Raw genomic sequence first — 7,180 nt, forward strand, 5'->3', positions numbered from 1 at the left:
TATTGAAATTGGAAAAATCGGTCCCCCTACTTTAACTTTCACGTAAACGAACGAAACTCGCCACGCATATCTAGGGTGCGGAGACGAACCAAAAAGCCTCTTGGAGGGGTATAAAATAACGTACAGGAAGTCGGCCATTTTGAATGTTGTGTCGGAAAACGCGATTTTTCGGCCTCCGTACGAAATCTATCTCCTCCTAGGGACTTTATTCGTACGCCTCGAAATTCGTCGGGTAGCTTCGCGAGACATGGGCAATCTTAAGTTATCACAGTTATCGCCAAAGTTCGCGTTCGCTCGATTTTAGGCGGTCCCTCGCCATGGAACACGATGATGTCATAACTCAAACTGACATTCTCAGAACGCCATCAAACTTCAAGTGATGGTTCACACCACAGCCCTGAACAGCTCTAGGTCAAATCTGATGTTACTTAATTTGGCGTTACCATGGCGACAGATCCTTCGCCATAAACAACGGTGTCGCTGTAAATCCAATGGACACGGTCCCATCGTCCCCCAATCTTCACTTTTATATCACTGGTCCATGCCTCAACAGCTCCAAGTGAAATCTGAAATCTCAAGGTATGCCGTTTCCATGGAAACGCATCCCTCGCCAACAAATCCGATGTTGTTGTAAGTCAATGGAAAATTGTCCAAACAGCACCAGACTTCATATGATGGCTAATGGTCCGGCCCTCAACAGCTCTACACCAATAATGGGATGTCATCATATACCGTTGCCATGGTAACGCATCCCTCGCCAAAAAAACGATGTTGTCCTAATTCAATGGAAAATCATCCAAACACCACCAGACTTCAGACTATCATTAATGGTCCGGCCCTCAACAGCTTTACGTAAAATCTGAAATCTCAACGTATGCCGTTTCCATGGCAACGCATCCCCCGCCAAAAAATCCGATGTTGTTGTAAGTCAATGGAACATTGTCCAAACAGCACCAGACTTCAGACTATCAGGCGGGCTCTATAAGGAAGTAGCAGCCTCTAGCAGATTATCTCCGGTTGTGTATTTTCAAATTCTAGCGATCTCGAGCCGGTTTCTCTCAAATGTACCTACCCCACCTTTAATACGCCAAAAATAGAAAACATAATGATTGTTCACGAGTCCCAACACACGAGTCCAAGTCGAGTCTGAAGTATTTTGGTCACGAGTCCAAGTCATGTCTCAAGTCTCTGTGTGTGCGACTTAAGTCCGAGTCGCAGACTCGAGTCCCCATCTCTGCCATGATGACTGTTAGGAGTTAAGGGCAGAGGCTGAGCGTCACCATGATGATGACTGTTAGGAGTTAAGGGGAGAGGCTGAGCATCACCATGATGATGACTGTTAGGAGTTAAGGGGAGAGGCTGAGCGTCACCATGATGACTCTTAGGAGTTAAGGGGAGAGGCTGAGTGTCACCATGATGTGGGAGTTGAAGTTGAGACTAGAGTCCAGAGTGACGTCCAGGCTGCGAACCTCAGGGGAAGGGTGAATGGAGCCGCCATCGACGGTGAGGAGCAGATCTCCAACCTTCCGGAGCAGGGTTTTTTGGGCCACAACCATGAGCTCTGTTTTGTTATTGTTGAGTTTAAGTAGATTTGTTGACATCCAGGCTTGGATGTCGCGGAGGCAGTTGACAAGTGACAGTGGGGGTAGCTGGGATGATGGATTGGTACTGATGTAGAGTTGGGTGTCGTCGGCATAGGAGTGGAAGTTGAGACCATGTCGGCGGATGATTTCACCGAGGGGGAGCATGTAGATGTTGAATAGAAGGGGGCCGAGCACCGAACCTTGCGGCACACCTTGGTTGACAGGGGCTGGGGGAGAGCTGGATTTTCCGATGGTCACAAACTGTTGCCTGTTGGAGAGGTAGGAATGGAACCAGGAGAGGGCTGTACCAGAGAAGCCAAGGTAGACGGATAGGCGGTTGAGTAAGGCAAGGCAAGGCAAGGCAAGGCAAGGCAAGTTTATTTATATAGCCCCTTTCAGCACCAGGCAATTCAAGGTGCTTTGCAAAAATGAAAGACATTCAGACAAAGGCATTTAAAAACAGTAAAAGATAATAAAAGAAACATTAAAGAAAAACAAAAAATGAAAGACATTAAGAAAATGGCATTTAAAATCAGTCATTAAAAAGAAAAGCTAATAAAATAAACATTAAAAGATAAAAGTTACAGTGCAGTCTAAGATATGAATAGTTCAATTATTTCGGTTCCATCCATCCATCCATCTTCTCCCGCTTATCCGTGGTCGGGTCGCGGGGGTAGCAGTTCCAGCAGAGAGCCCCAAACTTTCTTTTCCCTGGCGACATCAACCAGCTCTGACTGGGGGATCCCAAGGCGCTCCCAGGCCAGCGAAGAGATATAATCCCTCCACCTGGTCCTAGGTCTACCCCTTGGTCTCTTCCCTGCTGGACGTGCCTGGAACACCTCCCTAGGGAGGCGCCCAGGTGGCATCCTAACTAGGTGCCCGAACCACCTCAACTGGCTTCTTTCGACGCGAAGGAGGAGCGGCTCAACTCCGAGTCCCTCCCTGATGACCGAACTTCTCACCTTATCTCTAAGGGAGACACCAGCCACCCGGCGGAGGAAACCCATCTCGGCCGCTTGTATCCGCGATCTCGTTCTTTCGGTCATGACCCATCCTTCATGACCATAGGTGAGGGTAGGAACGAAAATGGCCCGGTAGACAGAGAGCTTTGCCTTCTGGCTCAGCTCCCTTTTCGTCCCAACAGTGCGGTAAAGCGACTGCAATACCGCTCCCGCTGCTCCGATTCTCCGGCCCATCTCACGCTCCATTGTTCCCTCACTCGAGAACAAGACCCCGAGATACTTGAACTCCTTCACTTGGGGTAAGGACTCATTCCCTACTTGGAGTGGACAGTCCATCGGTTTCCTGCTGAGAACCATGGCCTCAGATTTGGAGGTGCTGATCCTCATCCCAGCCGCTTCACACTCGGTGGTGAACCGATCCAGTGAGTGCTGAAGGTCGCAGACCGATGAAGCCATCAGAACCACATCATCTGCAAAAAGCAGTGGTGCAATCCTTAGTCCACCGAACTGCAGACCCCCCCCCCCACGACTACGCCTCGAAATCCGATCCATGTATATTACAAACAGGATTGGTGACAAAGCGCAGCCCTGGCGGAGGCCAACCCTCACCGGAAATGGGTCCGACTTACTGCCGAGGACCCGGACACAGCTCTCGCTTTGGGAGTACAGAGATTGGATGGCCCTGAGTAGAGACCCCCTCACCCCATACTCCCGCAGCACCTCCCACAGTAACTCCCTGGGAACCCGGTCATACGCCTTCTCCAAGTCTACAAAACACATGTAGACCGGATAAGCGTACTCCCAGGCCCCCTCCAGGATCCTTGCGAGAGTAAAAAGCTGATCCGTCGTTCCACGACCAGGACGGAATCCGCATTGTTCCTCCTCAATCTGAGGTTCGACAATCGGCCTGACCCTCCTTTCGAGTACCTTGGAGTAAACTTTCCCGGGGAGGCTGAGTAGTGTGATGCCTCTGTAATTGGCACACACCCTCTGATCCCCCTTTTTGAAAAGGGGGACCACCACCCCGGTCTGCCACTCCTTCGGTACTGTTTCCGACTTCCACGCAACGTTGATGAGACGTGTCAACCATGACAGTCCCTCAACACCCAGAGCCTTCAGCACTTCCGGGCGGATCTCATCCACCCCCGGGGCTTTGCCACTGTGGAGTTGTTTGACGACCTCAGTGACCTCCCCCCGGGAGATTGGTGTCGATCCCCCGTCATACTCCAGCTCTGCCTCTAACATAGAGGGCAGAGTTGTCGGGTTCAGGAGTTCCTCAAAGTGTTCCTTCCAACGTCCCAACACTCCATCAGTTGAGGTCAACAACGTCCCATCCTTACTGTACACAGCTTGGATGGTTCCCTGCTTCCCCCTCCTGAGGTGTCGGACAGTTTTCCAGAACAACTTTGGTGCCGCCCGAAAGTCCTTCTCCATGTCTTCTCCGAACTTCTCCCACACCCGCTGCTTTGCCTCGGCCACGGATGAGGCTGCTGCCCTTCGGGCCTGTCGGTACCTTGCAACTGCCTCGGGAGTCCCCTGGGATAACAAATCCCTGAAGGCCTCCTTCTTCAGTCAGTCGGACGGCTTCCCTGACCACCGGTGTCCACCACGAGGTTCGAGGGTTACCGCCCCTTGAGGCACCTAAGACCTTGAGACCACAGCTCCCCACCGCGGCTTCGGCAATAGAGGCTTTGAACACCGACCACTCTGGTTCAATGTCCCCAACCTCCACAGGAATGCCCGAAAAGCTCCGCCGGAGGTGTGAGTTGAAGGCCTCCTGAACTTGGGCCTCCTCCAGACGTTCCCAGTTCACCCGAACTACACGTTTGGGCTTATCAGGTCTATCCAGAGGCTTCCCCCGCCACTCGACCCAACTCACCACCAGATGGTGATCAGTTGACAACTCCGCCCCTCTCTTTACCCGAGTGTCCAAAACATACGGCCTCAGGTCCGATGATACGATAACGAAATCGATCATGGACCTTCTGCCTAGGGTGCTCTGGTACCACGTACACTTATGAGCATCCTTATGTTCGAACATGGTGTTTGTTATGGCCAATCCATGACTAGCACAGAAGTCCAGTAACAAACCACCACTCCGGTTCAGATCAGGGGGGCCGTTCCTCCCAATCACGCCCCTCCAAGTGTCTCCATCATTGCCCACATGTGCGTTGAAGTCTCCCAGCAAGACTAAGGAGTCCCCTTCAGGAGCCCCATACAGGACTCTTTCCAGGGTCTCCAAGAAGGCCGAATACTCTGAACTGCTGTTGGGTGCATAAGCACACACAACAGTCAGAGTTTTCCCCCCCATAACCCGCAGGCGTAGGGAGGCGACCCCGTGGTTCTTGATTTTTAATTTATTCACAGAACCTCCCTTTGGAAATCCGAACATTTCCGTCCCGATTGTTAATTTAGACTGATTGTTTTCACCATGTTATGCTCGCATGACATCCACAATCGGACCCTCAGGAGGGTGTACTAGCCCCCTACTCTGATTTGCGTTCCATAACAAAGTCTTTAAGTGTTACCTGAACACCCCGTGTTACCAAAACACTATTTTTCACCCGTCGGTGCTGTGATACTTGTTCCTCAGTACAACTCACCTAAAAACTGATCGTAAACCCTGGCTATGATGGATATCCCAAATATCCTACTTTCGAGCAGTCCCTCTCTTAAATGTCATGGAGAAATTAATTACGTTTAAATTTAAAACAGTAGAAGGAAAAATACATGGATAAAAGTTACAGTGCAGTTTAAGATGTGAATAGTTCAATTAAAAGCAGCGTCAAAAAGAAAAGTCTTCTTGCTGGATTTAAAAGTAGTCCTGCAGGTTTCTGGGAGTTTGTTCCAGATGTTTGGAGCATAATAACTGAACGCTGCTTCTCCATGTTTAGTTCTGACTCTGGGGACAGAAAGCTGACCAGTCCCTGAAGACCTGAGAGATCTGTCTCTGGGGACAGGAAGCTGACCAGTCCCTGAAGACCTGAGAGATCTGTCTCTGGGGACAGAAAGCTGACCAGTCCCTGAAGACCTGAGAGATCTGTCTCTGGGGACAGGAAGCTGACCAGTCCCTGAAGACCTGAGAGATCTGTCTCTGGGGACAGGAAGCTGACCAGTCCCTGAAGACCTGAGAGATCTGTCTCTGGGGACAGGAAGCTGACCAGTCCCTGAAGACCTGAGAGATCTGTCTCTGGGGACAGGAAGCTGACCAGTCCCTGAAGACCTGAGAGATCTGTCTCTGGGGACAGAAAGCTGACCAGTCCCTGAAGACCTGAGAGATCTGGATGGTTCATCATTTAGCAGGAGGTCAGAAATGTATTTTGGGCCTAAACCATTCAGTGCTTTATAAACCAGCAGCAGTATTTAGAAATCTATTCTTTGACACACAGGAAGCCAGTGTGAAGACTTCAGAGCAGGAGTGATGTGGTCCACTTTCTTAGTGTTAGTGAGGACTCGAGCAGCGGCGTTCTGAATCAGCTGCAGCTTCCTAATGGATGTTTAGTGAGACCTGTGAAGACACCTTTGCAGTAGTCCAGTCTACTGAAGATAAAAGCATGGACAAGTTTTTCCAAATCCTGCTGTGACATTAGTCTTTTAATCCTAGATATGTTCTTTAGGTGATAGTAGGCTGATTTAGTAACTGTTTTAATGTGACTGTTGAAACTCAGGTCAGAGTCCATGACTACACCTAGATTTCTGGCTGTATCTGTTGGTTTGAACATTGCAGACTGAAGCTCAGCGCTTTATACGTTCTGCCTTGGCTCCAAAAACCATGACCTCAGTTTTATCTTTGTTTAATTGGAGAAAGTTCTGACACATCCAGTCATTGATTTGTTCAATGCACTTACTCAGTGTTTGAATTGGAGCATAGTCTCCTGGTGAAATTGTTACGTAAGTGTGTGTGTCATCTGCATCGCTATGGTAACTGATTTTGTTGTTCTTCATTATCTGAGCCAGTGGTAGCATGTAGACGTTAAAGAGAAGAGGCCCCAAGATGGAGCCTTGAGGTTCCCCACATGTCATATTTGTCAACTCAGATGTGTATTTACCTATAGAAACTAAGTTGTTTCTGTCTTGTAGGTAGGATTCAAACCAATTTAGAGCTGTTTCCGAAAGTCCCACCCAGTGTTCCAGTCGGTCTAGTAATATGCTGTGGTCAACAGTGTCAAACGCAGCACTGAGATCTAATAATACTAACACTGAAGTTCTGCCACTGTCTGTGTTTAAGTGGATGTCGTTAAAGACCTTTACAAGAGCAGTCTCAGTGCTGTGGTTTGGACGAAAGCCTGACTGGAACACATCGAAACAGTTATTTAAATGCAAGAAATTACTCAACTGTTGAAAAACAACTTTTTCAATGATCTTACCTAGAAATGGGAGGTTTGATATGGGCCTGTAATTGTTCATTACTGAAGCATCTAGATTATTCTTTTTTAAGAGCGGTTTAATGACTGCAGTTTTCAGGGCCTGTGGAAAAATACCTGAGTGAAGAGATTTGTTTACTATGTGAAGTAGATCTGTCACAATTCACATGTTAGGTCACGTTTGTAGTTTTGTCTGTGTTGGTGTTGTTCTTGTCTTTGGGTTTCCTGTCTTATTGTGTTAAGTGTTCACCCCGTTTCCTGCCTGCCTGCT

This window comes from Pseudochaenichthys georgianus, unplaced genomic scaffold (genome assembly GCF_902827115.2).
Source record: "Pseudochaenichthys georgianus unplaced genomic scaffold, fPseGeo1.2 scaffold_679_arrow_ctg1, whole genome shotgun sequence".
NCBI lineage: Eukaryota > Metazoa > Chordata > Actinopteri > Perciformes > Channichthyidae > Pseudochaenichthys > Pseudochaenichthys georgianus.